Below are 25,603 nucleotides of genomic sequence, written 5' to 3'. Positions count from 1 at the left end.
ACTATTGACATCTCCAACTGAAATTGTATATTTGTCTATTTCACCTTTTGGTCCTTTCAGTTTTGTGTTGTTTTCACATTTATGACTGTTATGTGTTCTTGATGAATTGACCCCTTATTCGCTATGCAATGCTCTTCATCTTTCCTAGCAATATTTCCTGTTCTGACATCTACTTTGTCTGGTAGTAGTATAGCCACCTCATCTCTTTTCTCATTAGTGTTTTGGATAGTATATGTTACCTCTATCTTTTTAATGTATCCATGTCTTTATATTTAACTTGGATTCAAAAAATGTTGAGCAATTCCCTTCATCTTTTTTTTTTCCATTTCTCACATGAATTAAGCAACACCTATATCAAAGTAATATAGGAGAACTGGATAAAAGGAGAAAAAGTAAAAGCATTTTGTAAATCAAACAATGGTGCATACACATATATATCATTATATACAAGTATACATGTATGTATCATAAACTGATCCATGGTGCCCAAAGTCTAATGGCTTACTTTTATCCATCAGTGCTAATTTCCTACATTTTTGAATTTATTAGTTTTATTTTAATGAAACAGAACACAAATTTACCTTTCCTTTTCTGAAGTCAAAAACCCTTGTTTTGTTTTGTTTTTTAAGATTTTATTATTTGACAGAGAGAGACACAGTGAGAGAGGGAACACAAGCAGGGGAGAGGGAGAGGGAGAAGCAGGCTTCCGGCTGAGCAGGGAGCCCGATGCGGGGCTCTATCCCAGGACCCTGGGACCATGACCTGAGCTGAAGGCAGATGCTTAACGACTGAGCCACCCAGGTGCCCCAAAAACCCTTGTTTAAAACCCTCATCATCCAGGGGCGCCTGGGTGGTTCAGGCGGTTAGGCATCTGCCTTCAGCTCGGGTCATGATCTTGGGGTCCTGGGGTTGAGCCCTGCAATGGGCTCCCTGCTCAGCAAGGAACCTGCTTCTTCCTGTCTCTTTGTGTGTGAGCATGCTCTAATAAATAAAATCTTTAAAAAAAAATAAATAAAACCCTCATCGTCCAATATCAATTTTATGAGCAAATTCTTAAATACCTGTTATGTGTCAAATTAAAATTCTTGATCCCTTTAATAAAGTGAGAAAATAATCAGTTGTGGCTAAGACCCACACTAACATTGCAAGATTGAGTTAATTTCATTTGAAACAAAGAAAAAGTAAAAATGTTAAAGAAAACGAGTACTCTCAAAGAAACACTATAAATATCCAGGATTTCTATCACAATTGAAAGGCGTAACTTTCCAGGAAGATTCTTTTCTCTTAAAAACAAAAACAAACAAAAACAGGGCGCCTGGGTGGTGCAGTCGGTGGTCTGCCTTCAGCTCAGGTCATGATCCCAGGGCCCCGGGATCAAGTCCCACATCAGGTCCCTGCTCTTCTCCCTCTCCCTCCGCCTGCTGCTCCCCCTGCTTGTGCTCTGTCAAATAAATAAATAAAATCTTAAAAAAAAAAAATAGAGAAAACAGGTCATAAATTTCCTGAGGTGGAGGAACATATAATAAACACTGTTTTATTCCCCAGCGTCCAAAATGGTGAAGTGAAATAATGGACATAAATGATATATATAAATTGTCAATATAAATAGTACATGCTCAACAAATGTCTATTATGATTGTTGCAGTTCCTCAGCTACTACACTGTGTTAAATAACGTATGTTGAACTGAAATAGTGAGTGAGACCAAGGACAACTAATTCTTTAAAGCCAATTTCAGGAAACTGAAACATCTGCATTTAAACTCTACAAGTGTTTACAATACTAAAATGAAAAATTGAAAATAAATGAAAAAGTTCCTGGAATCTCTCAGAGGCTTTCGATTAGATACATCAATCAAATGGCTACTTTTTTCAACAAAGACCTATATGGGGACAAGCTACCAACTTTTAGCAAACATCTTCCATTCACTTAAAAGGTCAAGATCAATCAGCTATTTACACATCCTTTAGACACAAGGCATCACATACTATGTGTAGTCATGGTAGGCTTACCAAAAAACTAGTCATATTCTGGCAAAGCATGCTGTATGATAAACAGACCATAAACAGAAACTATCACTGGCACTTGGGCAAAATCCAGCTGGGTTTCTTTATCCCTGATCCCAGTTTCAGCTGCAGGTTTTTTCCAGAAAGAACAGTAGCTTGATTTACTCAACACTCTGCTAAAGTCAGGGTGCGGTCATCCTTCTCTAAATAATATTACAAATGGATTTTCCTGAACTCTTGTAGCAACAGGATCTTAAAGTGGTTACTGGTAAGAAAAGGTGAGATTAAGGTCAAAATGCACATCTATACAAAAGTAATAAATTAGTTTTAAAGGACCACCTAGAAACAATGGAGGCAGGGGTATTATGGAGACCAAAATAAAGAGGTAATACAACACAGCCCAAGAATACTTTTCATGCTTTCAACATGGCCACAGTAACAGTTGAAGAATATGTTTTTGCCAGCTTTCCTGTTAAGTACCGACAATTTCATCCCGAATTGTTACAATACACTATTAACTGCCCCCACATACAAATCAACCAGTTTCCTTCTTGGTCATCAGAACAGGTCTAAATGTCAGAGTGAATTCAGAAAAATCAACTAAATCTCTCCTTTACCTGTTCTAAAACACTACCAACTAGGGATTCAGAAAGTTAAGACGCAGAAGCTTTTTTCTAAGGCAGGGACAAATGGGAATGTGTTTAATCAATAATCTCATTCCTTCCCTCTGGCTAGTCTAGAGAATAAAAATCAACCTCTGTTCAGCGGGTGTGCACCCCAGCTCCTACACTGTACTCGCATTCCCCCCAGACATCCCAGCTGCTTTGAAATGAGCAACTGTACAGAGAAGCCCTTTGCGTTGCCTAAAGCTTGTCACAGTTAGGAGACCACTATGTGCCAAGGACGACGCTTACCACTCCACGCTACCTTTTCATTACCTTTGAAGCACCTTCTATCCCTGGTAAGGAAACTGAGTCCCATGCTCACACAGGCAGTGCGGCCAATCCACTAGGAGGGCCCACTCCAGGGCCCTGGCATAAACCACCGTGGAACTTTCATCTTGCTCAGTGCCTGAAGTAGGCGCCCGTTTTCCTGAGGGCAAGGGCATGGCTTAGGTGCTCTAAATACTCACTAGGCAGGTAGTGCTTGTGACGTGAACTTTCTTTTCTTCTTGGCCACTCTCAGGTCGCAAGCCCTCTAGAAGAGTGGGGAAACTGAGGCGCGGGTAAAGTGATTTGCCATTGGTCACAGGGCCCGTAATAGGCAGAGAGAGGGCTAGAAGGCTGATCTTTGCGATCCTCAACGTCCGTTTGTAACACGACCCAGAGTCTCTACCTGGGTTACCCAGCCCTAGGCTCCCGCAGACTTTCAGCGGAAAGGTGCCTGGGCCGGGGCGCTCCCCACCCGGATCGTTTTCCCGTCAGCAGCCTCCGTCGACAGGAGAAGGCGGCGGCCCGCCCGGCGGCCCCACCCGCCACCAGCTGCAAGGCACCGCGCCAGGCATGTGTTGCCTGTTCGCACACACTCCCTCCTCCGCCTTCACCCCTTTACCACCTCCGCCCTCGCCCCAACCCAACTGAGCGCCTGCGCGCCCCTACCCAAGGCCCGTGGGCCCGAGCGCCGACTGCTCACGTGGGCCTCCACGTGGCCCCGCCGCCACCAATGGCAAAAGAGGGCCTCGCGTTTGCCACGCCCCTCGGTGCCCCGCCCCCTCGAGGGAGAGCGGAACCCGGGGCTGGCGGGTGCATTTCGCGCTGCGCCGGCTGTGCCTGCTTTGCCGCGTGCTGTGTATGCGCGTGTGCAAGGTCGGGGGGCTGGGGGGATGTGTCGTCGAAACGCGGTTGAGGCAGCTGAAGCCACAGGCTCTAGGCGGAGACGGGGGTGTCGGGGAAGACCTCGATGGGGAAAGGGCCGTTTCCCAGGAAAAGGAAGGAAATGGGTATCACCTGCTGCACACACTGCCCTTTCGGGGGAAGTCATAAAGAACTGCTCCAGGTTTTCCCACTTTATGGTTAAATCACTCGAACCCCCGCAAACTCCGTCACGTCAGGAACATCAATTACTTCTCAGTAGCTGCACATGGAGCAGTAATGACCATCTCTTGAGCACTGCCAGGGGCCAGGTCTGTGATCTTCCAGGAGGAAGAGCCGGCTCCTAGAGATCATCTCATCCGAGGGCACCCACCTGGCCCGTGGCCTTCTCTATAGGCTAGTCCAGGGCCCACTTCGAACTTTAGTGGCACTTAGACTTCTGTCATTAACTTAATTCAATTACAGGTATCCTCGTGCAGCTTTCTCGTGGATGGTTTTATGAAGAAAAAACAGGACTATATCTAGACCACGTTGCTGTGTTCGAAACCCGACATAGGTACCTATGTCAGTTGTGTATATTCTTATGTCAGGGGTCCCTCAATTAAGCCACATGCCCCTTAAGAACACGAAGTATTTTTGTTGTTTTTAACACTGCTTAGAAGCTGTCATGATGGCCTATGGTAACATGGGAAATTGCTGATACAGGACTTAGCCAAACACATGTCCCCCATTTGTCATATTTGGCAGCATATAGTTGTGCTTGATTATGAATTCCCATGGACAGTATTTTTAGGTTGTTACCTGGGTGCAAATACCATGGGGAGATAGCTCCAGATCTGCTATTCTACCTCCAAACTTCATTTTCTTATTAAAACAGAATTGCTACTCCTGTTTCTCTTTCTCTCGTCTCTTAGAGTGAGTAGTTTCACTGAAGATTTTTGTCAGACAGTAGTAAGAAAGGGAGAAGGATTAAGGAACAATGAGAATTGAACAAATAAAAAAACCTTTACTGATTTGAGATCTTAATGTTCTGGTTCCTCTTTGGCACCCTCTCCTAAGATTTTAGAACTCATTGACTGTTCGCCGAATGCTTTTAATGGCATCTTTCTTCATAATGTTTGGAAGAATATCTTTCCTGCATTTGGATTTGTATAGCCTGAGTTGAAATTTTGGCGGAATGGAAGCGCTGGAAACAGGGTGTGTGGGGAGACAGTGTCGTGTGTTAAGGAGGATAAGAAAATTCTGGTGAGGGGAGATAAGTAGAGCTTAGAGAAAGAATGAAGACCAAAAAAAAAAAAAAAAAAAAATAGACTGGGTGGCAGATCTAACAGGTTGTTCTATGCTATTAAGTAATGATATTCTTGGGCATGAAGATTTGTACATTGTTTATGATGACCAAAAAAACATTACCATTTCCTCATATGAGGAGTCCTGCGAGTTCTGGCAATAAAGTTGGAAGGACACAAGGAGGGTTTGATAGTTTGGTACAAGAAAGATAATCTGGGACAAGAAAGATAATCTGGGATCCAGTAGATCTCAGTGCATATTGTTTTAGTGTCTCCACCCTACCCCCCAAGTTGAAAATCAAAGACTATGGGGAAGGAGTAACTGGGTAAGGTACACAGGTCTCCGCCTGAATCTGGATGCTGTTGCTGAAATTCCTGGGGTGATACAGCCTGTAAGGGCTCAAATGCTGGGTCTAACTTCAGCCCACAGATTGGAAGGCACCAGACAATTTACTGAATGCTGAGCTCCTTAAGGAGCTCCTTGTACATCTACCATGGATCTTATATGGACTGCCCCTCACCAAGTAATGATCACAGATTTAGTTCGGGGGGGTGTCCTTGTGGCAACCTGTAATCCTCCTAAAATGAAGTTTTTTAGAATACTTGCTGAAGAAATTGTATATTTCAAAATTATTAAGCCCCCTGGTTGAAGACTTTTAAAAACACACCAAAAAATCTGTTTCAGTTTGTTTCAGGGGTCTCATCTTGCAACAGATTCAACACAACGTTCATAGAGTTGGCTAGATTATTTTGTCAAATCTTAGTTCCAGGATCCCTACCCCAAGTCCCTTTGAAGCCCTAGTGTCTCCTGCTCCCTGTAAAAGATAGTAACAGCTGTGGAAACTGATTTCCCATCCCATGAGGCTGACAAAGAGGAGGCGGAGGAAGCGGAGGGTAGCTTGTAACAGGAACATATGATCTCTCAAAAGCAGAGTTCATATGATGATTGATCAGGGAGATGTCACAAGTTACCCAGTCCGCAGCTGAGGTTACACACAGGGTAACAATAGCCCAGGAGAGGACAATTGGAGAATTCATTAGTTGTGTTCCCCTCCCACCCTCACCTTCCAGGCTTAACGTAGGCTCTGCCCTGATGAGAAGCAAACTTTTGGAACTAGACAGGACTTTTGGAGTTCATGGCTCATTCTTCTCACCTGGCATGTGTGCAAACCAGTTAAGCATATTAATAGGTGACTTGGCCAACACCACATAGCTAATTAGAGTAGCAGAGCTAGGATTAGAACTGCTCTCTCTCTTTAGAGACAATTACTTTTCCCATTTGTCCCCAAAATGGTCATCAATTTCCTCCCACCTCACCCATGGATGTGCATGACACGACATCCGTCGCAAGTGGAGTCTCTTTCCACCCCTTGACTTGGTTTGTGACTTCATTTAGCCAATATTTTGCAGGGGAAGTAACATTATGAGACTTCCCAGTCCAGGCCCTAAAAGGTCTGGCAGCTTCTACTTCCTGCTCTAGGAAGCCAGCCTCCATGCTTTAAAGAAGCTGGGCTTGACTACTGAGTGATGAGCCACAGCACATGAACAGAGAGGACATGTGGAAGGGCAGCAGACTGAGGGAAGCCTCCTTGGACTTTCTAGCCCAGCCCAGCCACAAGCTGAACACAGCTGAATGAGTTACCCCTACCTAGTCACATGGAGCAGAAGATCTGTCCAACTGAACTCTACTCCTGACCCAAAGAATCATGAGAAATAGACAACTGAATGACCCCTACATCCTTTGCCTTATTTTGTTCACTTGATTATCATAATTAAGAAATCAGGACATTAGACCATAGTTAGGTCTCCGAAGTCTTAGGAACCTGATCGACCAACACTTCCATGTATCTTATCAAGACAATGTGGTTTTCTGCTTTAAATTAACTCAGACACTAAGGCTATAAATTAGTTTATTAATTTGCTAGTCAACCAACCCTGCCCCAGTTATATTAATTTAATACTTAACTGTGACAACATTTTCTTCAATTTTAATGTTCTGTTATCTCGTGGTGCATTACAGACCACCGGAAAACTTAGTGGCTTAACATAACACTTCTCCTTTTGCTCACTACTTTGCAATCTGGGCAGAGATCCATGAGGACAGCCAGTCTCTGCCCTACTCAGCATCAGGTAGGGCTGGCTTGAAGGCCAGTTCTCTCCCATCTGGAGACTGGTGGTGGGAGGAAAACTTGAACAGCTGGAAGCTAGAACAGCTGGGCTTCTCGAGATACTATCTCCATGGAGCTTCCCACATGGTCTCCCCAGCTCAGTGGGTTCTGCTAGCTGGTGCTCTTACATATCAGTTCAGGGATCCGAAGACACAGTCCCAAGGAAGGGATCCCAGCAGGAGCTGTATCACTTTGCATGACTTAGATTTGGAAGTCAGATAAAGTCCTTTCTGCCCTGCCACTGGCCTACTCATATTCAAGGAAATAGACCACATTTTTTTCTTTTTCTTTTTAAGATTTTATTTATTTATTTGACAGAGAGAGAGAGCACAAGTAGGCAGAGCAGCAGGCAGAGGGAAAAGGAGAGGCAGGCTCCCCACTGAGCAGAGAGCCTGATGGGGGGCTCAATCCCAGGACCCTGGGATCATGACCTGAGCTGAAGGCAGACGCCCAACTGACTGAGCCACCCAGGCGCCTCAATAGGCCACCTTTTTTTTTTTTTAAGATTTTATTTATTTATTTATTTATTTGACAGAGAGAGAGAGAGAGAGAGCACAAGCAGGGGGAGGGGTAGAGGGAGAGGGAGAAACAAGTTCCCCGCTGAGCAGGGAGCCCAACTCGGGGCTCAATCCCAGGACCCTGGGATCATGACCTGAGCTGAAGGCAGACGCTTAACCATCTGAGCCACCCAGGTGCCCAATAGGCTACCTCTAGATGGAGGAGTGCCAACATCACACTTTTAGAAGAGCATATGGGAAGGGCTAGGTTAGTGCTCCCATATTTGGAAAACACAATCTCGCCTCACCCAGCTTCCAAACGCGGCATGTGAATTTCATGCTAGGAATAAAATCTAGATAGAAAAACTAATTCCAGGGGTGCCTGGGTGGCTCAGTCCGTTAGGCATCCGCCTTGGGCTCAGGTTGTAATCCCAGGGGCCTGGGATAGAGCCCCACGTCGGGTTCCCTGCTCAGCGGGGAGTCTGTTTCTCCCTCTGCCTCTGTTCCTCCTCACTGCTCATGCCCTCCCTCTCTGTATCTCAAATAAATAAATAAAATATTTTTAAAAAAAGAAAAAGAAAAACTTATTCTGGGAGCTTTGATTTTTTTTAATTTTATTGCTAATTACAATACTTAAGAAAGTTAATTCATTTTCCTTATAGATGACTTGGTTTGGGAGCCACAGTTTATCTCCTTTTTTTTGCCCAGGGATTTACAGGTGGGGAGAAGGGATTGTGTATAATCTACTGTTATTGCTGTTTTGTAAACCTGCCCCTTCTTTAAAAAAATAGATTCACTGCTTATAGTTGAAACAAGTAGGGTATTCATAGGAAGGTTGAGACATTATGAATTTTATCTGCCTCTGGCAACCACATATTTTAAAGAAATTAGTTTTGTATGCTCTGTATGGATGAATACTAATAATTTACATTTCTACATGCACATCCATGCAGACGCACACACCACATTCAGTATCTTTTATTCCCAAGGGATTTCTAGCTTCTCAACCCAGCTCACCTGGTATTTTTTTTTTCTTTTTGATCTGGCAGTGCCACTCCAAAGGTATGCAGTGACTTTTTAACGATTGCCTAGTAACACTCAAATGCTCAAGACAGGAAGTAAAGTGTGCGGTATCTTAATGTATTTCTGGTAGGAATCATATTGTGCCTAACACTTAGCCAAATTGAAGTTTGTGTGCGAACAGCAAACCTAACATTTCTGTTATTGCAAAAACGTGCCCTAGGACATGTACCAATCAGAGAAGAGCTGCTATACTTCTATGTCATTTTGTAGTTGTTTTGAAACTGTTACAAGTAAAAATAAATATCCAGTAAAAATATCCATATATTCTTTGCAGATTATTGTACCGATGTTAAATACTTATCTGTGGTCTGATCTCTAACCCTAGTTTTTTCAGCTTCCTTTCCTAAATTATGTTTTGATCATAACCTGAAGATAAGATTTTATAAACCTTTTAACAGTGGCTTTCCAGACGATCTTTGGAGATTCCACTTTCAAGTTTACCAAAGAACTACATTACCAAAAGCTTTGGTATGTATCCAATGTTTGCATTTTATTTTTTTTAATTTTTTAAAAAATTTACTTATTTATTTGAGAGAGAGAGAGAGAGCACGGGGAGGGGGGAAGAGGGAAAGGAAGAGAGAATCCCAAGTAGACTCCGAGCTGAGTGCAGAGCCTGACGTGGGGCTCAATCTCATGACCCTGAGATCAGAGCCTGTACCGAAACCAAGAGCCAGGTGCCCCAGGGTTTGCATTTTAAATCATTTTCTCTGAAATCAGAGAGGGAGACAAACCATAAGAGACTCTTACTCATAGGAAACAAACTGAGGATTGCTGGAGGGACAGGGACCAGAGGAGGGGGTGACTGGGTGATGGACATTAAGGAAGGCATGAGCACTGGGTATTATATAAGACTGATGAATCACTGACCTCTACCTCTGAAACCAGTAATACATTATATGTTAATTAATTGAATTAAAATATATATATATATCAAAAAATAGTCTTCTCAACAATGTGATTTCAGAGATTTTGTTGGTCAACTGACTTCTAACGTTTCATGCCTCTAAATTAAATGTATAACTAACAGAATCCATCATTGAGCAAAAAAATTCTTTAATAATGAGTTTTCACTGTTTGTTTATTGGGACTTTTTCACTTACATACTTTATCTCTTTTAAAGCTGAATAGTCTAAGATTATTTCTGCAAAAAGCACAGTAGAATGAGGGGTGAGTCTGTTCCTAGCTGAAACATTTTAATATTTTGGTTCATTTTAAAAGGAATGAATTTATCTTTAAAAGTATTTGTTAGAAAAAAGGAAATTGGGTTACATGCCAAAGAATGGCAAAACTGTGCTGTGCAGAGGTAACATTAGTAAAAAAATAAAATAAAATTGGGGGCGCCTGGATGGCTCAGTCAGTTAAGCATCTGCCTTTGGCTCAAGTCATGATCCCAGGTTCCCTTGCTCAATGGGGGGCCTGTTTCCCCCTCTCCCTCTGCCTGCCACTCCCCCTGCTTGTGCTCTCTCTGTCAAATAAATAAATATAATCTTTAAAAAATAAAAAAATAAAATTGCTGCGATGAAATCACAGAGTGTATCTTTGTCACAAGCTGATGAGATGCATTACTTTTCAAGTAGCTTAAAAAGAGGAGCCCTGTCTGATTTAAAGCTGCTGGATCAACACATCTGGCCAAATAAGGCAAGGGCCGGCCAGTGCCCTGTGGTTCCCAGTCTCTGTGTGTGCCCCTTTTGCAAAGCCACGTTAACCAAGGAAGCTGAGTTTTTTTAAAGTAGCTACACACTCACAGAAATTCTCAGACAAGTCATTTTCATTTAGAGATGAGGAAGTTACTGAAATTAATTAATATAATTTATTTGCATCATTCCCCCCCAAAAAAGTGAAAAATGATTTGAACCTGCCTTGTTAGAATGTTCAGCTCAAATTGAACTTTAGGCCATTAGTTCCCTCATGGTAAAAGAATATCTGACAGTGTCAGATCTTTAGGGGTTCTCTTCAACCCACAAGAGTGGTTCAACAGGTGTTTCAGGTTTCCTGCATATTTACTCCACCCTAGAGAAAGGTCCCAATAAACTCACTTGATGGCCCTTTCTAGTCCTGGCATTAATACTGCAATTGAAACTCAGTTTAAAAAATGAATAATTGGGCGCCTGGGTGGCTCAGTTGTTTAAGCGACTGCCTTTGGCTCAGGTCATGATCCTGGAGTCCCGGGATCGAGTCCCACATCGGGCTTCCTGCTCGGCAGGGAGTCTGCTTCTCCCTCTGACCCTCTTCCCTCTCGTGCTCTCTATCTCTCATTCTCTCTCTCTCTCTCAAATAAATAAATAAAATCTTTAAAAAAATGAATAATTGGGATGTCTGGGTGGCTCAGTTGGTTAAGCGTCTACTTTCTGCTCAGATCATGATCCCAGGGTCCTGGGATCCAGCCTAGCAACCGAGTTCTCTGCTCAGCAGGGAGTCTGCTTCTCCCTCTGCCCCTGCTCTGGCTTTCTCTCTCTCTTTCTCTCTCTCTCTCTCTCTCTCTCTCTCTCTCTCGTGCATGTGCGTGCTCTCTCATAAATAAATAAATCTTATATAAAAAAAAAAACAACTGAATAGCTTGTCATTTCACCTAATCTCTCCGAGCACTCGTTTTCTCCTCGGTAAAATGAAGGTAATCCCACAGGGCTAGTTTATTTTGACAGGAGTGTTGTGGAGGGAACACAAAGGTCAGACAATAAGTAACATGAAATGAACACTTCCTATGATCTCTACCCTCTTAGCACATTATATGTGTCGTTCCACCAAATCCCCACAATAACTTTGTGAGACAGGTACAGAGATCACACCGAGGCTTAGAAAATGCAATGCCTTGCCCAGGCCATATCTGGTGTGTGGCAGAGGCAAGATGTGAACTGACTTCTAACTACTAAGCTTTTCCACCTCCAATGTAAGACATATGAAAACAACTATGAAGTGGTAAAATGATAGGCCAACATCAAATATCACCATTTTTAAAACTTCTTCACTGTGAACCTTTATTTAAAAGTTACATTGTGTATGTGCGTGTGTGTGTGTGTGTGTGTGTGCGCGCGCGCGTGCACGCACGCATCTCCATATATTGTTTTTTGAAGTTTCCATTTTTTTTGGTTTGGGGGGCACGATGTTTCTATTCAGATGGTTTTTAAATTATGTATGTAACTGGTATAGAAACTCCCAAAAAACCCAGAAAACTCGAAACGAAAGGAAGAAATAGTGTGATGCTAAGTCAAACACAGAAGCATGTTGGATAAGCAGCAACCCCCATTTCCCAAAAAAGAAGGAAGGTCATTAACTGCTTTCCTCAGGGCAAGAATAAAGCATTTTAGTGCCATGCACAAGTCAGAACACTCGTATTTGTTAAATGCGGTTCTGGATGACACATTGACCGTAGCCAATCATCATAGCTTTTCAGCTGTAAATAGATAAAAAGAATCAAAGAATAGCTCACTAAGCAACAAAACGCTCAACTGAGGTAAGATTTCGCATTCCTGCTAGCATTCCTGAAGAAACATTCTCGTTTCTAGAAAATCCAGACCTAGAAGAAAGATTCCAGTAGTATTAGAGTAGTTTGCATAGGATGGTTTGGAATGGATTTATTTCTAAAGAACGACCTGAGGATTGATTCAGGCAAATGTTCATTCTGGAACCTGAGCAAAAGTCAGAGACTTCCTAGAATTCAGAGTTGTACCTTGGGCTTCAGAGGGACCTGCTGGGACAGAAACGCGAGTGAAAAAGCAGGAGACAGGTTTCTGACCATGAGGGGTTCTCTTTCAAAGGAAGAGATTCTTGCTAGAGATGAACAGATCAGGAGTGTCTGCTACTGTGTTTTAGTTCATTGCTGGCAGGAAGAAGTCTAAGACAGAAAACCAGAAGATTTCAGTCGTCTGGAAAGACTTCCAGGAAGCCTGCTGAGAATGTATTCAGAGACAAAAGCATCCCCACCATGACGTCAAATGGATCTGCTCCTATCTCCATTCCTATCAAAAACGAAGGTGTGGTTTTTGTCTTTCCCTGAGCTTTACTGAATTCCTTCCAATGCCGGCTTCCCGCATACTGAGAGGAATTGCATTTTCCATAATGTTTCCCAGGACAAGTTGTCTTTCCCCAGGTTCAGAAGCTGCAGCGAACCTCCTGAAACCACGACCTTTGCGTTCAAACCTAATACTATCCGTCCTCTGTACCACCTCTACACCCTCTACGGCATCTTCAGCTACCAGCTCAGGAAAGAGAAAATTCCAGGAAAAAAAACTGATTCGGGTGGGGTATAGTTCCCACGCCCCATACCCTCAAAGGTGCCCCCGTGACAAGTTAAGCAATTTCCCCAAATTTATGTACAAAGTTCTTGAACCCCATCAGTCCTGCCCTTTTCTTTTCTAAGCAGGAACAAGCCAGTTCTCGGACTCCTCACCAGTCACAGGCAATGTGTGGAAGTAGAGAGAAGAATTGACGTTAATCTCTTTCAGGAAAACCTTCCTGAAATGATAATTCATATAGCCTTTCTCCTTCTGAAATGCTGTCACTGGAATTATTTGAAACATTTAACTATTACATGGAAGAAAACATCAAGTTTGTCCCTCAAACAAAATCATTTGCTTAAAGAATAGGGACCAAGTCTTGTCCCCTTAGGCATAGAATGTGCTTAATAAATCCATTAATTAAAAAAACACAAGCCTGGGGCACCTGGTGGCTCATTCAGTTAAGCATCTGCCTTCATTTCAGGTCATGGTCCCAGGGTCCTGGGATTGAGTCCTGCATCGGGCTCCCTGCTCAGCGGGAGGCCTGCTTCTCCCTCTACCTGTTGCGCTCTCTCTCTCTCTCTTTCTCTGTCACATAAAGAAATAAAATCTTAAAAAACATAAAATAAAAAACCACAAGCCCTAGAATGTCTAAAACATCAGGAGAAGGCGTTTTAAATTAATATAATTGTTTTCTATTACACACACTAATCAGAGAGTAATTTGACCTCATACTAGTCTTATTTTCCTTAAAAAAGAAAAAAAGCCTTTTCGATTTTCATTTGTCACAAGCAGTTTAAATGAGGAACCACTAAAAAGGAATCAAACAGGGAGATTCATGCTGCTCAGGCAACAAAATCAGCAAACAGTGAAAGCCACAGTAGGCACTAAATGTTATAAAAAGAAATATAAACTGTAATCCTGGCCCTCATTGCTTTACTACAAAATAATCACCATTATCCACTGTTTCATCCATTTCATCCATTCTTGTCCTCATACTAGCAACTTGCCAGCCCCTCTCTTCTTCCCTCTTATTTCAATATTTTCTTCACTCATCAGTAGTAAATCAATTTGCTTCTTATCGACTGTACAGTTACTGTGTAGTTATCACAGGGTAACACCTGTAGACTGTTTCACTATTGTGCAGGTAGGCCCAACAAAGTGCTACTTTTAGAGCAGGAAGGACATTTAATTAGACATATAACATTTAAATCATCCACTCTTTTTTTTTTTTCCAGACTCTTAATCCTAATTTTGATTTACCTATTTCCTTATCTTTGGAAAAAAATCCACACATTGGTCAATCATTTCATACAAGGAAGCATTTCAGTGCTCATATTCAATAAAGGGATACTTTCTCAGTAATGCTTACTTTTTTTCCTTTCGATCATCAAAAATATAGAGCTGAGCAGGTTTAAAATTAATTTTGACTTTATGCACTTATGTTTATACGTTTGGTATTTATAGGCAAAACTATTCAGTGTATAGTTAATGAGATTTTTTTTCAAGTGATCGTATTATGTTTCTGATGGGTAGATTAGACTAGCATTTTTGATTTGTTCATTTTAATTTCAGGATCAATGTTCTGAAGAGGAAAGATTTTCTGACACAAACTTAAAAAGTAACTTTGATTTTTTTTATTATGATTTTGTATGTAGGATCCGGCTAACCCTAAGTTCTACTCCATGTCTGACAGTAATGGAACAGCTTTCTCTTTTTGTAGCATCCTATGGAACTCTTACCAAATTGTCAAATAGTCATTGTGTTCTTATAAATAGCCAGGTCTCTATTAAATTCAACATATGCTTTGAAAATTATTCAGTAAACCCTGTAAAAGGCTAGTGTTGACATCTCCCCCAGAAAGAGTCAAAGAGCTGACTTAGGTTTGAGTCATTTATGGTGACCACCTAGCACAATAATCAAGAAAAAACAAATATTCCAAGTCCCCATTCTATTTATTTCATTTGCAGAACGCCAGCTGGTTTTAGCACTTCCCTGTTTATATGAATACTAACTTCAGCCTTTCAAACAGACCTTATTTGATTAAAGAAAGTCAGGAAGGGAAACTCAGTGAGTGTCAGAGGTAACCCATGTGCCCCATGCTTACAACTGACTCATGAGATTCTGATGTCTGGAGGATATCGATTTGATCTCTTATTCTCAGCTATATAACCTTCCAGATTAAAGTGCACCAGAAGTAATCTGTGTACACCCCACAGAGAGTAAATAATCAGACAGACATATCTCTGCTGCTCTTCCTTTTCCACAATCACACATGACTTTGTTTGTGGTTATCTAAAACCTGCAGGCCTGATAGTTTCACTAAAATCCTGTAATTACAATTATTATATAACCAGTTTCCTGTCATTTCCAACTGAAAAATATATTTTAAAACTGATAAAACCAGGAGCACCTGGGTGGCTCAGTCGGTGCCTGACTCCTGATTTCGGCTCAGGTCATGATCTCAGGGTTGTGAAATCGAGCCCCATGTCGGGCTCCATGCTGGGTGTGGAGCCTACTTCTTCTTAAGATTCTCTCTCTCTCCCTCTGCCAGCCATCCCCCCAAAAAGCGACAAAACCATCCTGCAATAAATGTGATTTAGGGTTAAGTCTCTAAGTAAGCTCACGGACAGATTCTGAGGTAGATGTAATGCCCAATTGATCCATCTTTCTCTTTAAAATACATTATGTATAACCAAAACCACTCCTGGTCTGAGTATTTGGAGGTTCCCTGGGGTTGAGGGGATTTCACTTGAAACAGATTTTTCTTTTTCACAAGATTCCAGGCTTTGCAGAATTCGCTCTGAGGTGGATAATATTTTCACATAATTGCAAACACATTTTTCACTTCGTATAACTTTCTAAAGATGTTGCTCAAGGAAGCAACAAATGCAAAAGTTTGTTAATAGGAAAAACTATATTTAAAATAATTAAACACTCCAGTTACCTAAAAGGAGCCTAAACACAGAAACAACATGGGAACGTGTTTGAGTTGAAACATGTAAAAATACATATGTCAAAAAAAAGTGCAGAAATTGATCCAAATACACATAGGATAAAAATGACATCATAAAGGGATATGAAAGTATGAACAATTCAATGCTTGATATTGAGATAACTTGGTACCATTTTAGGAGGAAAACTCATACCTTATACCAGGACAAATTTGAAATGGATAAAACTACTCAACTGCTCAAGCCCTAGCAGACAAACAAGATACTCTCTTAACGACCTTGGGGTATAGTTGTCCCTCCCAGCTATGGGTCAAATCCAAAAGCCATAAAAGAAAACATTGGTAAATTAAACTACAAAAAAATAAAACTGCTACAGCAAAAGCCACCACCAGGCAAATCAAAATACAAATGATAAGGTGAGATAAAAATATTTACAACTCCCATTACTAATGAAAATCTTACCTTCCTAATATAAAAGAACTTCTTCAAAGTGAGAGGAGGGAAATCCCCAACGGTCTAATTGGAAAATCTTAAAAGAGATAAATAATGAGAAAATGAGATGCCAGTTTTCTCCAAACATTCACAAAAAGAATCTAAAAGTTGGATAACACAAGAAGAAATACACATTTTCATGTATCACAACTGGCAGTGTAAATTGGTACAAACTCTGGGACATTTTGGCAATATCTACTAAAATTATTGATGATTAATTATATCCTGTGACTAGTAATTCTACCTCTGTGGAGATACTTGTGAAATGACCATGCTCAAGGTTGTTCACTATAGAGTTGTTTATTGAAAACAACCTAGGGCACCTGGGAGGCTCAGTCAGTTAAGTGTCAGCCTTCAGCTCAGGTCATGACCCCAGGGTCCTGGGATCAAGTCCCACATCAGGCTGCCCGCTCAGCAGAGAATCGGCTTCTCCCTCTCCCTCTGTCCCTCTCCCTGATTGTGCTCTCTCTCTCTGTCAAATAAATAGATAAAATCTTTAAAAAGAAAAAGAAAACAACCCAAATGCTTATCCACAGGAGACTGGTTAAATAAATGATGGTACATCCATACTATACTAGACAGCTGTTTAAAAAAATAAAAAGAAGTATAAATAAATAAATCTTAAAAGGGGTGGGGGGGCACCTGGGTGGTGCAGGGTGGTTTCAGCTCAGGTCATGGTCTCAGGGTTGTGAGACTGAGCCCCACATGGGCCTCCTCGCTCAGCACAGAGTCTGCTTAAGATTCTCTCTCCCTTTCCCTCTGCCCCTTCTGCTTGTGCTCTCTCTCTCTCTCTAAAAATAAATAAATAAATCTTTAAAAAATAAAAAGAAGTGAAAGGATTTGCATCTATTACAAAAGGTCTCCAAGAAATAATGTTCAGTGAAAACAGAGTGAAGGCACTCTACCTTTTGTGTAAAAAAAGACAAGCCTATATTGAGATTTGCTGGTATGTGCATATTTATGCACAACTAATAATACGTTCAAGTGTACAGCTGTTTCTGTATGTGGTCCAGGGTGGTTGGGAACAGGGGGGAGAGAAAGATAGTTTAATTTTTGGATTTCTTTTATGTTTTCAATAATATACATATTACCTATTCAAAAAATTAACAATAAATTAATTTTTACTCAGTCTAAGCCTAGTAGATGATCACACTTGCTTCCAATTTTACATCTCTCTAATGACACATTTTCTAAAATTGCATGTTATACTAGAAATTTAAAATAAGTTAGGTTTGATTGAAATTCATTATGGAAAGAGTAAGTGGCAAAAATTATTTTCATCTCATACCTGACTTTTCTTAGTCAATTTAGGCTTTCTTTGTGTAACTCTGTCCTTATGCTTCAGCTTCCGATAAAATTCCATTTTGCTTTGAAACATGTGAGAACATTCAGTAATCAAGGAGCCTAACCTTGTAACTGAAGGATTTTAATCAATTTGAAGCATTTATAAGCATATAAACATGTTAAAGTTTTTTATGTTAAGTTTTACATATTTTATCACGTGCACGAAGTTTAACTGAAAAAGTTAATTGGCCATCTGCATTTCTTAGCCATTTTCCTCCTTCTAAAGTGAAATATAGTATCTTACTTTTAGCCTAGGGTTAAAAATCATTCCTTCAAGTGGTAAGATGTTTTTAGCACATGCAAGGATGTTTTCCTGTCTGTATAAGATTCTTACCACACTACACCATATTTCTCTTACAGATCTTTTGGCTCTTTACCTTTCAATACAAGAACTCTTCTTCCTTTTTTTTTTTTAATTGACATGGTTAAGATTTTATTCCAGTTCATTCCAAATGCAACTTAAACTTTAAAAACTCCCCTAAAACAAGCTTGCTTCTCCACCCAGTTCCAGTTATCTGCCCTCAACCCACCCTACTGGTATCTTTCAAAACACTTCCCATAATTACTAAATAATTAATTTTATAATTTGTCATTTCATGTTGTCTCCCTGACAGACGACAAAGATATAAACCAGATCTCTCCTATTCATCAAGGTGTATTCCCTAGGCCCCAAGAAAGTGTAACAGAGTGCCTTTTACATAATAGTTTCTCAATATATATTTTTTTGAATAAATGAACAAATGAATTGCCTTTGTTTTTTTTCCCAACATCTTTTCATCTGTTAGAAATGCAAGGTGCTAGAGGTTAGAGACTATTTCAAAAGTGGTGGTTACGGGTCGCCTGCGTGGCTCAGTTGGTTAAGTGGCTGCCTTCGGCTCAGGTCATGATCCTGGAGTCTTGGGATCGAGTCCTGCATTGGGCTCCCTGCTCAGTGGAGAGTCTGCTTCTCCCTCTGACCGTCCCCCATTTTGTGCTCTCAATCTCTCTCTCAAACAAATAAATAAAATCTTAAAAAAAAAAGTGTCGGTTACGTGTAGCTAACATACAATTGAACCAAATTACATACTTTTTCATTTATTATTAATGAAGCAATCATATATCAGGGCAAATCTAATATTGACAGGCCCAGTAATTCAACGTCCTTGAAGTAATAGAACGTGGCTGGCCTCATTAAATGTAATGATAACATTTCAAAATATATTTTGCACCAGTAATCCCAACAACTAATGCTTCTTACACTTCACTAAGAATATCAACTAGAGCAATGAAGTGCTACCCATCTGCAAAGTGGGTTCTAGATGGAATACAGTTTATCTCTAGCAGGCAGTATTTTCAGAAAGACCAGCAAAAATCGAGCCAGCATTGGATATTAAAAATATTTACAGCATGTACAAATGGGTCTTCTATTCAAACAGTTTAATTTTCTTTGGGTTGTTATAATGACAATTTCCTTAACCTGATGAGATAACAGATTTTTAAAGATGTAATCATGTATTTATCTTATGGTTTGCACAAGATGTACCTTTAGTACATCCAGATTTTCATAATCCATCAAACAGTTTTTCAGTATGTGTTATGGCAGGATATTCTAGAACTGCCAAGAAAAGTAAATTCACAGAGCTGCCTGCAACTCACTAACTATAACAAATTAGCATAAGCAGCCCCATTTTAGAAGGAATGGCTTTTACAAGTTACACAGAAAAATAATGTGATTTTTGCATTTGTATCATTAAAAACTGTCCCTGTAGTACACGGTTTCATCATAAATATTAAACACAGCCCAGAGAATTTAGCATAGGTAGGTAGTCGGTTTGAGGTGGAACTTTTTAGTGAAACAGAATGGGTTATGACCTTAAGACTAACTAGGAAAACTGGCTTAAAAGTACCTATTTTTATGGATTTTTTTCTACTTTAAAAAAATGCATATCAAATAAAACCTCTCAACACTTGTCAGCTCTCCTGTGAACATACCATATAAATGGACTGGCACGGACTGCCAGGAAAAAGGAAAGGCCAAATTACTCTCTTCCACCCATGCTGTGAAGTTCAGAGAGAAATCTGTCCTAGACCCATACCATACAGATAGCATACAATGAGCCATTTAGCAAGAACTGAAGAATGGATGAAATTCTTCAGATTTCTCTGCACAATAGCAAAGATCTCATTTTCTTAGTCACCCTCACAATTTAAAATGCCTCTGGCTGGTTGTTCACAGCACCAAACAAAGGTGAGCATTTTCAAACATCTAATTAGCTGAAGCCCTATTCATTCCGGCAAAAAGAATTAAGAACTCCAGAAGCAAAGAAAACTATGGCTGCGGGCTTACCTTGTTTCAAATATATCCACAGTGCCATCAGTTGCCCGTGCAATACATAGCCTCAGTACCCAGAATAAACTAAGAACTGAAAAAAGATGCAGAGTCCACTTAGGGCACTATGCCGGGAAACATGAAACTATCAGGTAATCGTTTATAATCAACGGAAGCATATTATCTTTTTACTGAACCTAATACACTGTTAACCAGCTATTGAATTTTGTGCAGGCAGCAGCTTATGACGCAGGACCATCCATTAGCCCCTTCCACTGCAAGGAGTGGAGAAAGGTTGAACCAGCCTGCTTTAGAAGGGATGGGAGAGGGTCGGGGCAGGACAAAAGCAGGGGTAGAGGTGGAGGTGCAAGCTAGGTAAGGCTTCAAGTCAAATCAGGAGACGCCCGTCCTGCCATTGACCACCACCAACCAACTCTTATTTCTCAGTCTGACGCTAGATTTTCATTTAGTTACTAGCTCTCTCTTCCTCAAACTCAAAATGTCAAACTCATCCTTCACTCTCCCAAATGCCTTCTTCCAAAGTGCTTTCCCACCTGTGTTCCCTACTGAAGTGCAGAACACCTAACTGCCTGTGTTAGAAATTTGGGAGTGACCCAATTCCATCCCCTGTCAATCAATCACCAAGTCCCGATGAATCTACCTCTCATATAACTTCAAAAGGTTTCTCGTTTTTTCCATCCCTACGAGGACCATCTAATTCAGGCTGTACCTATCTCCTCTGACAACAACCTCCTAAACTATCTCCCTACCTCCCCACTCTTACCCTTTCCCATCCATTTTTTTTTTTTGCATCAAAATCAATGTTTGAATATCTTTTTTTTTTTTAAGTAAGCTCTATGCCCAGTGTGGGGCTTGAACTCACGACCCTGAGATCAAGAGTCATATGCTCTACCGACTGAGCCAGCCAGGTGCCCCCCAAATCCACTTTTTACACTGATTATTATCATCCCTAAATTTAATTCCTGACTTTCAGAGCCATTATAGGTCCCCCCTCTTATTTTGACCTCAGTTTACCTCCTTCGTTTCATCTCGAGCCTCTCCTGCACACAAACACCAAGATGCTTTACTTTTAGGTTGCCTGAGAACAGCGTGCCAGAGAAAAACTTGGGACCTTTGCATTTTTCCTTTCTCTTTGCCAGGAATACTTTGCTTCTCCATTTGCCCAATTAGCACTGCCTCATCATCCTTTCCGCCCCAGTGTGGAAACCTCTTCCTTCCAGAAGCCCTCATCCACCTCCAGTGCCAGTGAGCTGCTGGGGCACCCCTCTCCCCCTTTCTCATAGCACTCTGGCACCGAAAGTGGCTGTTTGCTCTATCAGACTGTGAGCTCCTGTGAGCTGAGTTCACTGTTTACCACTGACTGGGCGGGGCACCTTGTAGGCCCTTGTAAGTAATGGCTAAATGAAAGACTCCAACTATAATATCCAGGGTAGAGTTCAACTAAATGAGTGTTATACGATGCATAAGTAGCCAAGTGAAGTTTTCCAGCTCTTTCAACTTATTCTGATAGACTTATGGTGTCCCAAACACACCGGGTTGTCAGAATGCCTGAGTCACTTATTAAAATGACAGAAAAGCACAAGAAACTGGTAAAAGTGTTTGAGAGCTGGTGATTAGGATCAGGAATGAATTTGCTTTTTACCATATATGCTTTTGATTTTTGATTTGCTTAAAAAAACATTTTTTAAAAATATACACACTTAGGGGCGCCTGGGTGGCTTAGTCAGTTAAGCATCTACCTTCAGCTCAGGTCACGTTCCCGGGGTCCTGGGATCGAGCCCTGCATCAGGCTCCCTGCTCAGCAGGAAGCCTGCTTCTCCCTCTGCCTGCTGCTCCCCCTGCTTGTGTTCTCTCTCCCTGACAAATAAATAAGTAAAATCTTTAAAATAAAATATATACATATATATATACACACATTTATATGTGTGCATTTATTGTTGGAAGATTACACACACACATACAAAGTGTACTGATCACCTTCTCTAGGAAGGTGAATTGGGATTTTGGGAGGACAAAGTTGGGAAAGACACTTCTTAATGACATCCTTTTATACCTTTTAGAATTTCCAATCATGTTGAATGACTTGGTCCAAATTTTTAAAAATTAAGCAGAAATACAGATTTTTAGGGCCCTCGCTAGAGGTTCTGATTCATGAACCTGGAGGTAGGGCCTGGAAATCTGTATTTTAAACAAACTCCCTGGGTAACACCTATGATCTGGAAAGGTTGGAGAACAGGGTTAAGGCTGGACTTGACCTTGGAGATCACCTAATCCAGTAATTCTGAAATCTGGGCATCATCCCTGACTTAATCAGACTATTTGGGGAAGAGGCCAGGGAAACCAATATTATTTAAAGTGCCTCAGGTCACTGTGACACAGGCGATTGCTTACAGCTAGCATTGGGACCACGGGTCCAGTGCCGTCAATCGCTCAACCAATACATGAGTCTCTTCTCAATCCTGTATGCACAGAAATGTCTCTATCATTGTGGTGGCCAGCCTCCAAGATAGGCCCCAGTGATTCCCACTTCCCAGTGCTTACACTGGGTTTATGTGGTCCACTGCTGCACTGAATAGGGATGACCTGTATAACCAATAGGAGGATACGGTGGAATGGTATGACTCTGACTTCCAGTGCTAGGTTATAAAAGATGCTGTGGCTTCTGTCTGGCTCTCTCTCGGACTGTCCACTCTGGAGAAGCTAGATACTGTGTTGTGAGGATATGTAGGAAGCCATATGGTGAGCAAATAAATCCTTTTGCCAACAGCCAGCACTGACTTGCCAGTTATGTGAATAAACCATCTTGAAAAGTGGATTTTCCAGCCCCAAACCTTCAAATGACTGCAGCACTGGCTGTCATCTGAACTGTGGACTCGTAAGAGATCATAAGATAGAACCAACAGGCTGAGGCACTCTTCCGTTCCAGAGGCACTGAAACTTTGTGAAATAATAAATGTTTCTGATTGTTTTAAACTACCAAGTTTGGGGGAACCTGGGTGGCTCAGCCGGTTAAGTGTCTGCCTTCTACTCAGGTCATGATCTCAGGGTCCTGGGATCGAGCCCCGCATCAGGCTCCCTGCTCAGTGGGAAGTCTGCTTCTCCTTCTGCCTCTGCTGTTCCCCCTGCTTGTGCTCTCTGTCAAATAAATAAATAAAATCTTTTCAAAAACGAAAATAATAAACTACTAACTTCGGGGGGAAATTGTTCCACAGCCTTCAGTAACTAATGCAATCACACTTTCCCATATGTGTTGTTCTTACCAGTGGCCTCCTTTCCATGTCATTTTCATCTCCCAACTGGCAAAAATTTTGGTTGTTCTTTTTTCTAAGGCTACAGCTAAGGAATTATAATACGGTATTTGCTTTTACAGGTTGAGGGTCAGTTCAGAGTGCCTTCATAGGACCTCCTGACCTGTGCAATGCTACCTCTTAAATAATGCTGATCAGCACTGTAAAGACTTGCAAGTTCTTCTTCCCGCAGTTCTCCAAGGTTTGGCTTGAATGGATGGGGGGAAAATCAAGCGATCTTTTTTTGTAGTGATGAAGATCTGTGTGTTTGCCCACTGTAGGCCTAATTCCAGTATGCTTCATGCCTACTGAAGCCTACCTCTGACCTTTCCCTGGGAACAGAGGGTAGGAGGAATGTAAGTGACTTTAGCTTATGAGGAGGAATTATCATGAGCACCTTCATGGTACTCTACTAAGCTGGAGCCTGACATGAAACTATTGGTCTCCGTGTTGACAGAGGAGATGTGCACCTGATTTTCATCTGGCAGATTATACATGTGCAACATCGCCAGTATCAGAAAGAGTATTCCATATACAATTCCCCTTCTAGTCCTAGGAATCCTTGGAAGGAAGCCAGTACTCTCTCCTCGATGTCACCTGTAAGAATCACATCCAATTTTACCAATGAATTATCACCGAAACCTTAAAACAAATATGTGCATTTGCTTTATGTCAGCTCTTCCTCTTTTTTGCCAGTTTCCGATAGTTACGGTCATTTGGTTTGACCAGAGTGGACACTTGCTTATTTAAAAATCCAAAATCCTCAACCCACTGGTGTGATTCTGCTTGCATACAAAAGCGAAGGTCCATTGGTGAAACATTAAACGGAATTAGGAGAATGTGGGATGTGTGTTGCTTTGTGTTGCCTAGCAATATGGTTAGGGCACAGGAATCACAGAGAGGATGAAATTCACACCCACAAGGAAATCACATTATGCATAAACACACACACTCACACACACACGGGCATATACACACATCTGACATCTCTGGAAGAATGTTACAAACCATGAGTACAGAATTATAGTCACAAGTAGAATAGTCTTTGGAACATGGTATAATAAACATGCTGGCTGAGCTGTTACTTATACTTCAATGTCTGTGTGAATATATCTGTCTCTTAAAGCAAAAAATATTATATGCTTGTGAATGGGCTTTACAACATCCCTCGTAGACATGAGCCCAGTCAGGATTATGTAAAGCTCACATTTTTAGAATGAATATATTAATATGTAAAATTACAGGAAGAAAAATCTAATATATAGGAAAAACTTGGGATGCCTGGGTGGCTCAGTCGTTTGAGCATCTGCCTTCAGCTTGGGTCATGATCCCAGGGTCCTGGGATTGAGCCCCACTTCAGGCTCCCCGCTCAGCAGGGAGCTTGCTTCTTCCTCTCCCTCTGCCGCTCCCCCTGCATGTGCTTTCTCTCTCTTTCTCTCTCCATCAAATAAATAAATAAAATCTTTAAAAAAAGAAAAAGAAAAAGAACTTTACTCTCTTTGCTCATCCTTATTTCAAAATATTGAGATTTGCCCTTCATTTTCATAAGCCCTAAGTGTGATGGTAAAAAGCATATTCACGGGGGCACCTGGGTGGCTCAGTCGGTTACGTGTCTGCCTTGAGTGCCTGGCTCAAGTCAGGATCTCCCGTGCTGCGCCAGAGCCTTGCTCACTGGGGAGAGGCTTATCCTCCCTTTGCCCCACCCATCCCTGTTGTGTGCTCTCTCTCCCTCTCTCTCTCTATCTCAAATAAATTGTTTTATACAAACAATATACTAAAGATTTTAATAAAATCCTCTTAAAAAGCATGATCATTAAAGTCAGATACTCGATTTCAAATCCCAACTCCGTCTTTTGCAATGTTATGTGATTTCTCTCAACTAACTTTCCTCGTTTGTGATTTAGAAACGCAGTAATATTTGACTTATAGGGCCATTGCAAGGATTAAATTAAGGGAACCCATGTAAAAGACAGAGACAATACATCGCACTCCAAATACAGTAGCCTTTCAACTCCTTATTAGCGCTATTATGCAAAAGGCCTCTTGACTGCCTTCCAGTAAATATAGAGGCCACCAGTTAACCCTAAGCAATGTGATCAGTAGGGATTTTGCCTGTAAAAAGGCTGTTTGGTT

The 25,603-nt window shown here is 41.2% G+C and overlaps 1 long non-coding RNA gene across 1 annotated transcript in view; it reads right to left on the bottom strand.

The window, feature by feature from the left end:
- Nucleotides 1–3,512, bottom strand: part of LOC148165102 (uncharacterized) — a 36,463-nt gene extending 32,951 nt beyond the window's left edge. The window contains exon 1 of the long non-coding RNA XR_015769157.1: nt 3,138–3,512. This is a non-coding gene — a long non-coding RNA (uncharacterized LOC148165102). The remainder of the gene's footprint in view (nt 1–3,137) is intronic.
- Between the last annotated feature and the right edge of the window lie 22,091 nt (nt 3,513–25,603).

Source organism: Eumetopias jubatus, unplaced genomic scaffold, assembly GCF_037043125.1.
Source record: "Eumetopias jubatus isolate StellerSeaLion01/CBP00866 unplaced genomic scaffold, mEumJub1_p1.0 scaffold_1, whole genome shotgun sequence".
Classification (NCBI taxonomy): domain Eukaryota; kingdom Metazoa; phylum Chordata; class Mammalia; order Carnivora; family Otariidae; genus Eumetopias; species Eumetopias jubatus.
Note: the sequence above shows the minus strand (reverse complement) of the source record. Positions and strands in the feature narration are given on the sequence as shown.